Source organism: Rhinopithecus roxellana, chromosome 20 (genome assembly GCF_007565055.1).
Source record: "Rhinopithecus roxellana isolate Shanxi Qingling chromosome 20, ASM756505v1, whole genome shotgun sequence".
Lineage (NCBI taxonomy): Eukaryota > Metazoa > Chordata > Mammalia > Primates > Cercopithecidae > Rhinopithecus > Rhinopithecus roxellana.
In genome coordinates, this window is record NC_044568.1 from 51,774,377 (window position 1) to 51,783,865 (window position 9,489).

The 9,489-nt window shown below is 45.2% G+C and overlaps 1 long non-coding RNA gene across 1 annotated transcript; it reads right to left on the bottom strand.

The window, feature by feature from the left end:
* Positions 1 to 427: 427 nt before the first annotated feature.
* Positions 428 to 3,956, bottom strand: LOC104656017. The gene is made up of 2 exons (XR_747061.1): positions 3,725 to 3,956; positions 428 to 636 (listed from the first exon to the last, which is right to left on the bottom strand). It is a non-coding gene; the product is annotated as an uncharacterized LOC104656017 (long non-coding RNA).
* Positions 3,957 to 9,489: the final 5,533 nt, after the last annotated feature.

Genomic DNA, 9,489 nt, shown 5'->3' on the forward strand with positions numbered 1-9,489 from the left:
TCCTATAAATAAAATTCAAAATGTAAATACTGTAAAGCCCATTAGAGAGTGGTTTTAGGTTTGGTGGGAGCACGGGTCAGTTGCTAACCCACTGCACGGCGGTGGGAAAACATCGCCCCCACACGTGGGTGTTCTCGGCTCCAGCAAGCCGCCCGCGTCACTGCAACAGCCGGGCTGCACTTCGTCTTATGAATAAACATTAAAACGCGGGTCAGTTGTCTTATATTTATTATGTTGCATGAACAGTTTTAAATAGCTACCTAAAACCTTTCTACTTTCATTTTAGACATTGGGGGAAAAAATACCTCGTGAAGGGAGAAGACCGCACTTCTCAAAAGGACCCAAATGCCTGTGCTCACCAATGAAGCCTCGGGACATGCGCTCGGCCAGATTTTAATATCAGGTTTAAAATGCTCTTCCAAAGACATTTTCTGTTTCAGACATATTAAACAAGCTTTATTTAATAATGCTCAATTTGACTTTTCCAATTTAAATATGTGCTCTGATCAGCAACCATTTGATCCCGGTTTCATTTCAGGCTGAAGAATAATTTCTCTCGGTTGTTTTTCTTCGGTTCTGGGTTGATCCTGGGGCCGAGTGGCTGCTCTCGAGTTCCCTACATTTCTCGAGTCTGTGCTGTGAGTGGAAAGAAACAGACCCATAAAAAGCCTCTCCCAAAGCTGCTGTATAACATTTACATTGTGTGTCCTCACATCTGTCTGGCTTAAGACAAAAGATATCATTTAAAAGACTCCTCCTAACTGGATAATTATACGGAGAGATTTTATTTTTTAAAGTAGAGCATCCGAATGCAAAGAAATTCCCAAGGAGGTGTTCTTTTTCTAGATATATTCTACTGTCTACCCTCTGCTTTTCCCCTATTCGGGGATTTTTATAAGAATTGTTTACACCAAATGGTCATCCATTAGCGGTCAAGGATTTTAAGACAGCAGCAAGAAGAGGGAGAGTTATTTTAATATTTCAGTTCAATGTGTTTTACAAGAGGGAATGCCACTGTAGATCCCACGAATCTTAGGAACATTTCAGATCCATCTTTTGGTTCCCGTCATTACTATTCTGATTTTACTAGCACGCTATTTAAAAAGCAGACCTGGAATTTTGGTTTTATCTTCTCACGCCACCTTCAGAAAATAGCCACCATGAAGCCCGTGACCCTAGTTCCCCTCTCGAGGTATCGTAAAGCCATTCATAACGGCATAAATGCCTGACAACACTCCCTGATACCAGCCCAGGGTAAGTCAGACGGTGGTGAGGGTGGGAGAAATGCTGTCGGTTATCCGTGCACCCTCTCTACAGGGACTATGATCCCAGCCTGGGAGGAGGGGTCTTTTGCTGTGAAAGGAGCATTTATTAGCGTAGGGCCAGTGCCTGGTTTATGGACCCCGGCCGGGTGGGAGGATGCCATCCCACCCCGCCTGCAGCCTGCGTCCTGGCCTGAAGTGTTTACCGTCAGGGTGATTTACACCATCCAGGTGTTCATTTGGGAAGCATCTCGGCTCTGAGCTGATGCAGCGATTGCAGCGGGTTTGCAGACTGGAGAGTTTTTCTATTCATCAGGGTCCAGGGGCCAAAAAGACAGTTTTTGTAAATGCTGGCCCAAAGCAGCCTCCTCTCCTGTGATTCCACAAAGGAAAGCTGAGTGACCATGTTAGCCAAGCTCCCCGGTGCCCTGTCCATGTTGGAGAAATGGCCACTTAGTGCAGTTGCCCTGCTCTCTCATGGATCCTCTCATCAGATCAGTTCCTCCCAGCAGCCCCTGTCCTCCGGGCTTTGGTGGCCATGTGGATGCTAAGCCGGGCTTTCCTTCTGCTCCTTTAGCACCCTGGGGCTTTCAGAAGGGTCTTGCTCAGCAGATTCTTTTCTTAATGGAATTTGGGGTTCTCAGACGAGCCTGGAGTGATGGCGATTGCTCCATTTCTCCCCAGCCCCACAGATCAGCCTCTGCTGGGTGCTTCCATTTTAAGGGATGCATTTTCCAGGAGCCGCTTTCTCGAGATAACCACTCTATTATTTTTGCCCACTTTTCAGCGCAGGTGATGGTGGTATTGTTTTGTCACTGGGTTTCCACAGGGAGTCCCTGAGACCTATGCCTGGCATAATTTGAATGCCGAATTAAAACATGCCCCAAGACACTAAAAATGGCCTTTTTGTTTGATTAAAAAAACACACACATTTTAAAATTTGTTTTATCATATCCATCTCATCTCCATTTAAAGGAGTTTGGACATTTATTAACATATCCATTTTTACACTTGTACTAATCTTTTCTCCAGCCACTTCTGGTACTCTGATGAAAAAACAAGAAAATGTATTTTTTGCCTCATAGAACTCTTTCTACACACACACACACACACACACGCACACACACACACGAGAGTGAGGGGAGGATTCTTGTAGTGAAGTAAAAGATGATTCTTTGTCTATGTTTAATTTTTGCAAATAACATTTTGCTAATCCTGAAAGTAACTTTTTTACTGATCCTGAAAATACTGATGCTGAAATTTTAAGAGCTCATTTCATCTTAGCTGGTTTTCTCTCCCTGACGAAATTCTCCAAGAATAGTTTTTTTTTTTGCACCCTTGCAAGATGGGTAAACATAAAGCATTTGGTCAAACACAGGTGGGTTAAAAAGGGGGAACCATTTGATCCAGTTTTAGCAAATAATATATTATTCCTTCTGCTTTGAACTCTACATTTAAAATAGTCTTTTACACCAATGATTTGAATACTAACAAATTCACTTAAAAAGCATCCAAACTTCTCGTTTGTGCTCTTTTCTCCCTGGACTATAAATATGTAAACCTCCCCAAGAGAGTAAAAATAGCATTGATTTGCCACACTAAACAGGGAAGCGTTTGCACCAGCAACAACTATTTAAAATTACTGGCCCTGCGATGAATAAAAAAATGGCAGAAATAAAATAAAATTTTTTATTTCCAAGCATCAAGTTGAAGCCCTTTGAAGCGATCATCGGCTCCCTGGGAAATGCTTTTTCTGTGTCACCTGGCACAGCCAAGCATTAAAAAGAAACGTGGAAAACATCACACTAACCCAAAGAAAATTGAAAGAAAAGTATTGGAGACCAATTCTCACCCTTGCTATAGACAGAACAAGTGTGTGCGTTTATGAACCTTAGCTGTTCATCTAAATATGTTGCTTCAACAGATGTCCACTCGTGGATACAGACACATGAAAATACACGAGACCACGCTCTATTTTAAAGAATCGTGGGAGTGTTGAATACTCAAAACCCACCGCACAGCACAGAACAGCTAAGAACACAACTGAATGAAACCACCAGAATCATTATTTTAACCTCCACTGGAGCTGTCCCCCAAAAGCAGGTGACTCTTGAAAGTGCTTTTTTTGTTTTTTGTTTTTATTTTTTAATTCTAAATAACAAGAGAGATAAAAATTAATGTCATTCTATGGGGTCTGAACATTAAAAGGTACGAGAGAGTTAGCCAGGGCCTGCTAAATGGCTAAACAGATTAGTAGCCTTACTCTTCAACATATAAACATCTGAAACCCGTTTCCTGTTTAAGAAAAAAAAAAGTCTAGGTGGATGACCTCGGGCACTTTTTTTTTTATTAACAAATGTGAATTGTACATCATGGTGGAAAAAAAAAATGGTCCACACTTGGTGGTCTTTCTACAGTCTGTATATGGGAGACAGAGAAAAAAATACAAAAATAAACGTTACCTTCTCACTTGCAGGGTGGGCAGTGCCATTTCTGCAGCCGTCCAGGGCTCTGGCAAATGTTAAGGCTGTCACTGCAGACAGAATCCCCATGGTCTGTCTGTGTGCCTCGATAGAGTCCGAAGGAAAACATTCCTCGCATTCCTGACGGTTGGTCCTATCTCCAGGCCTTGGACTCAGCCCCGCAGGCTCGTGTCACCCCGTCAAACGGCCTAGGCCACGGCTAATCTAAACCCCTGCCCTCCCCAGCCGGCCCTGCAGCAGGGTGAAAACTGGGACCAATTTGCTGCCTAAACCCTGAGGATACAGCAAGTTGATTCTCGACCTTTCAGGACACCAGCTGCAATTTGTTCAGCCGAAAAGAGCTTAGCGGTTCTGGCACATTCTGACAAGATACATTTTATAGGGTTTGTGCTAAAATTTGATATTGGAAGTTGGGATTCCAATTTTATGCCTCCAGTGATAACAATAGCAGCTGGAACCTTTAAGAGATATGTGTATGCCTTCTATCGAAGAGTTACATAATACAGCTATTTATGTCAAACACCTTATAAGGGAAAGATTTCGCCTAAATGCCAATATAACATATAATACTTTTTCATATTTAGATAGGACGAAAAAATCTACTATCAGTGCTGCATATAATTTTTGGTTTGGAGTATTAGATCTGTGGGGGCTTTCGACATTTTAAGTAAGCATCTCCTTGCCTTAATTTACGAATTCATCGAAGGGCCTTTTCACAATATTGTTTCTGTACAAAAGACAAATACCGATACCTGATTATTTGATTTTCCAAGTCCTTCTAATGAATGCACACAAAAGAAGGGCACAATTTCATGTTGTTTGATTTGACTTCCGTAATTCCCAAGCATGCCATAAAGCCATTCAGTGGTCCCTTACAAACCCAGGCTGTTTTTGTCTCCTGAAAATGGCTGTGGTTTTGGAGAGGAACTGGCTGACCAGAACCTTGATAATTCTGATGAAGGAATAGATCCGCCGCTCAAGGAAGAACGCCTTTCCCCCCAAAGAAACAGCAGTGCTCAGTTCAAGGCAGCATCTGCAACTCGATTTCGGAGAGGCTCAAATCCCCTCCAGCTTCCCTGGTGATACCACAGCAAGCTTTCAGAGGAGAAATCCCACCACCAAATAGACAATGACTCTTGTTTACACCAGACGCTTAGGAGTGACCACGCGTGGGCCTGCGAGGCGGGCTTGGCTGGAAAATCCCAGCTTCCCTCTTAGTTTTTCTGCTCAGATTGAGATGGGAAGAGAACCCCGATTAGCAAAGCCAGGGGTTCACCTGCACCCACGCATGTGCCGGTTCTGCCCCTTGCTTCAGTTTTCTTTGATGAATTGGACGGTGTGACCACGGGTTAATGAGAAAGCCCAGTTGGATGGCAGCGCGCACGGTCATCTGGATGCTCTCTGCTCCTGCCCTGGCCCCTGAGTCTCCCACCATGGACCACAGCCCCCATTGAGGAACACAGAGGTCATGGGGGCCAAATGCAAACACCACTTCTCCTTGGGACCTGTTGGAACCAGGCGTCACCAACTTAAACTTAGCAAAACGCAAGTTCAATTTCTTTTGTTCTGAAGTCACAACTTGAATGTAACAGCTCCTAAGCCAATACGATCTGAAAAACAACTCACAACTGAGCTGACCCCTTCCCACTGTCTGAAAATTGCTTCAGCCTAAATGGAAGGCAATTTCCTTTTCTTTTATAACAAGAGAACCGCTAAGCTTCACTTAGTGTTTTCCCCCAGTGTCACCACTAAATACCAGCACTTACAAAAAGATCCCTCGTTGTGTCAACTGCCAGGCTGTCTAATATGTTGAATTTTAAATATGTTGGCTACATGATTATTGTCAGAAAGAATCATGCTCCAGATAAGGGCCAGGAAGTGCATCTAAAGACAGAATGAATATTTAGAATAAAAATGCGCTGGTCCAGACGTTTTTGCAGAGACTTAGATTTGAAACAATGGCTTTCTGTGTCCTGTGTCCCGTCCACTCAGTGACACTGATGCTGACTGTCATTATCGACATTTCACATCAGAGGAGATGGAGGGAAAGGAAGATGCAGTTTCATAAGGGGGAGAACATAACAGATGAGGCTCGACAGTAAATGATAATAATTGTATTAATAACCACCTTTATTGAGTTATTGCCAGATGCCAGGAGTTTTCTACTCCTGTTACATCATCATATGTGGAAGGACTCATTTGACCCCCACAACAACCCAGGAGGTGGGACTATTATTAGTTTCATTTTGTAGATGAGGAAACTGAGGCAGACAGCGGCCAGCCCATCGCTGAAGACCAGGCTGCTGGAGAGTGACAAAGTGTTAGAGTCAGGAGCCCAAGCCAGGCTGTCCACTGGAAGAGCTGGAAAAACGGGAGAAAAACAACAGCAGTGAGCGCCCAGGTCACACTGCCCAGGGTCACACCCTAGACGGCCACCTGGGTGAATGAACCATTCTGGGCCTTAGTTTGCGCTTCTGTAAACTGGGGAGAGCAATGGTCCCTACCTCAAGGATTTTTTTATTGGGATTGCATAAAATAGGGCCTGAAAAGTGCATGTCCCATTGGACATGCCCAGCAAACATGAAGTGCAGTGCGTGTGGTCTGGTCTGGTCGCCCACCAGACCAAAATTCATTCCCCTCACTGATCAGGTCATGACTGCAGGGTTTGCTCCAGGAATCCATCTGAGAACTCTGTCCATGTTCTCAAATGCCCGGATGGCAAGGTAGCTGAGGGCAGTATCGTGCGGTCCCCAGCAGCCAGGACTCAGGCCGGCTGACCTGTCCCCAGCCAGCAGAAGATGATCCGCAGATGCCCACAGGAAGGGGATGCATTACCAGGTCCACCAGCCCTCCCAGGGAGGCCATGTGCAGTGCCCCACAGACAGCTCCAAGCCTCGCCGCCAAGTCTGTGTCCTATATACAATGTCATCTGAGAGTGGCACAGAACACCCGGCTGGCTTGCTGGCCACCCACCAGCCTTTCAGCCACCCTGGCTGCCCTCTGGTTTCTATTGTGTCTGTTAAAAGGCAGACCCCCTGGATGCTTTCCTCCGCTCTTTTCAAAGTGCCTCCGCCCTCACCCTTCAAACATCAAGTTGATGGTTGTACCATGAGCCGCAGGAACAATAAACAGCCCTGAAGCCACTCCACTCAAGGCCTCGAGGCCCTCCCAACAGCCGGACGCCTGCTCTGCCACGGGGGCTGGGCAACACAAGTGGGGGCTTGAGAGCTGGTTCAAATCCTGCGTCTGCCCCCTGCGAGCTGTGTTTGCTCAGGCAAGTAGCTTGCCCTCTCTGGATCTAGTTTCCCTGTCCGCAAAAGCACAGCAGACATGGGCAAAGTGCTGGCTTGCAATTCTCAATAAATTACGGATTATCAGATCCCTGTTTAACTCAGGCAACAAAAAGAAAATACTTGATTGTGTGGAGAGCAATAACTCTTAAAAATGGGGTGGCCACCCCATAATAAGAAAAGCTAGAAAAAAACAAATCACAGGACGCGGTGATTCGGCAGGGTGATGTATGGAGGAAATTCTGCCATCAGGAAACAGTATTGTGCATAGGTTTTCTTCCTACCTTCTTCCTTTAATTGCTAAATAAAATCTTCAATCACTGAAAAATTACTGTACTATCAACAAACATGCCGTTCCCAGTGGCACCAGGGAATATATTCTTTAAATATATGGCACTTTAAATATATTCTTTATTTTTTTTTAATTTTTATTTATTTATTTTTTTGAGACGGAGTCTCGCTCTGTCGCCCAGGCTGGAGTGCAGTGGCCGGATCTCAGCTCACTGCAAGCTCCGCCTCCCAGGTTTACGCCATTCTCCTGCCTCAGCCTCCCGAGTAGCTGGGACTACAGGCGCCCGCCACCTCGCCCGGCTAGTTTTTTGTATTTTTAGTAGAGACGGGTTTCACCGTGTTAGCCAGGATGGTCTCGATCTCCTGACCTCGTGATCCGCCCGTCTCGGCCTCCCAAAGTGCTGGGATTACAGGCGTGAGCCACCGCGCCCGGCCTAAATATATTCTTATATTTAAAGTATCTACACATTCATAATGAAAATACTAATGTTTTACAAACATAAAAAACTTGAAAAACAGAGTGGCAGGATTGTGGTTGAGTTCTTTTCTGTAATACATCTTTTATTAATGTCTCATGTGTTTTCTTCCTCAACTTTTTCTGTGAATTTCCATGTAGACGTAGTTGGAACCTTGGTGCAGCTTTACGTAAGCATTTTAAAGTGGTGAACAATATTCTAACACAAAACCGTCTTCCTCCCTGTTCTTGGGCATTCACGTTGTTAAATTGATCTCTGTTACAGAAATATTTCACCCGTAGAGCTTTTTACCATGTTTTGAGTTATTTCATTGGCACACATTCCCAGTCATGATGAGAGTCGAAGGCTATCCACATCGGATGATCCTTGATAGACCTCAGTGTCACTTATTAAGGAGCCTCCCCTCGGGTACATGAAGAACCTACACTCAGGCAACACCCTACAGGTCAAAGTTCAGGGGAAATGACCCTACGGATGGGCCTTTGCCTCTCACTTGAATCTGCACGAACTTTTACTGGGAGGTGGAGTTCATGAAGATTTTTCTAATTGTCACAAGCTCTTTGGGGAGAATAGCTTTATGGATGAGATTAGAATTAAGAGAATTGTTTACAGATAATACAGAGAAAACATGTCTGCTAATTAATTAACAACAAACCTTAAACAAATAAAGGGAAATGCCAAATGGCCATATTAAAATAAAAACAGTCAGTCCCTGAGCAACATCAGCTCTTAAAACCCCTGTGCATTCGCAGTTGAGGGAGGTTCATGGAGCTGAAATCACAGGCTGTGAGGGGCTTTGGAATTCCTCCAGCCCAGCGCCATGCCCGGAACCCCTGGGGATCTGACTAAAGGGCAGGTTCAGATTCAGCAAGTCTGGATGGGGCTGAGGGTCTCATCACTAACTAGCACTAGGGAGCCCAGAGTCGCTGGTCCCGGAACCACACGGGGTAGCCGGGGTTTAGAACAGAAAGGACATGGATTTCGTCTGTTTAGGCTAGTGGCTTCCTGAAGCCTTGTTTGAGAAGGATTTGGAACAACAGATCTTAACTTTTACTATACTTTAGAATTACCAGGGGTGGGTTTTTAAAAACCTCCTACGTAGGTTGCACCCCCAGCTAATTGAATCAGAATATTTGGGAGCAGGACCCCAGTACTGGGATTTCCTCAAAGCTCCCATGTGATCCCAACGTGCAGCTGAGGCTGAAAACTGGTGATTGAGATGCTTCTTCAAGCCTGGGCAGGAGGGAGCTAAAGGAGGGACTGGTGATGTCTGCCAGGAGGAAGGCGGTGGCAAACACTGCAAATCTGCCATCACTGATCTGAAGTTTGCAGGGAGTAAGAGACATACCCAAAGTCTCGACTGTAGCGGAGTTAGGAAGTTGGGACGTCCGTCTTCAGACTCTCACCTTCAGACTTCTCTTTTTTCGCTTTTTCTTTTTTCCTTTTCAGACGGGGTCTCACTCTGTCATCCAGACTCTCCAAGCAGTGACATGATGATCACAGTTCATTGCAGCCTTGAACTCCTGAGCTCAAGAAATCCTCCCACCTCAGCCTCCCCAGTAGCTGGGACCACAGGCATGTCCCACCACACCTGGCTTTTTCCTCCTGGTCTCAAGCAATCCTCCCACCTTGGCTTCTGAAAGTGCTGGGATTACAGGTCTAAGCCACCCTGCCCAGCCAGACTCCA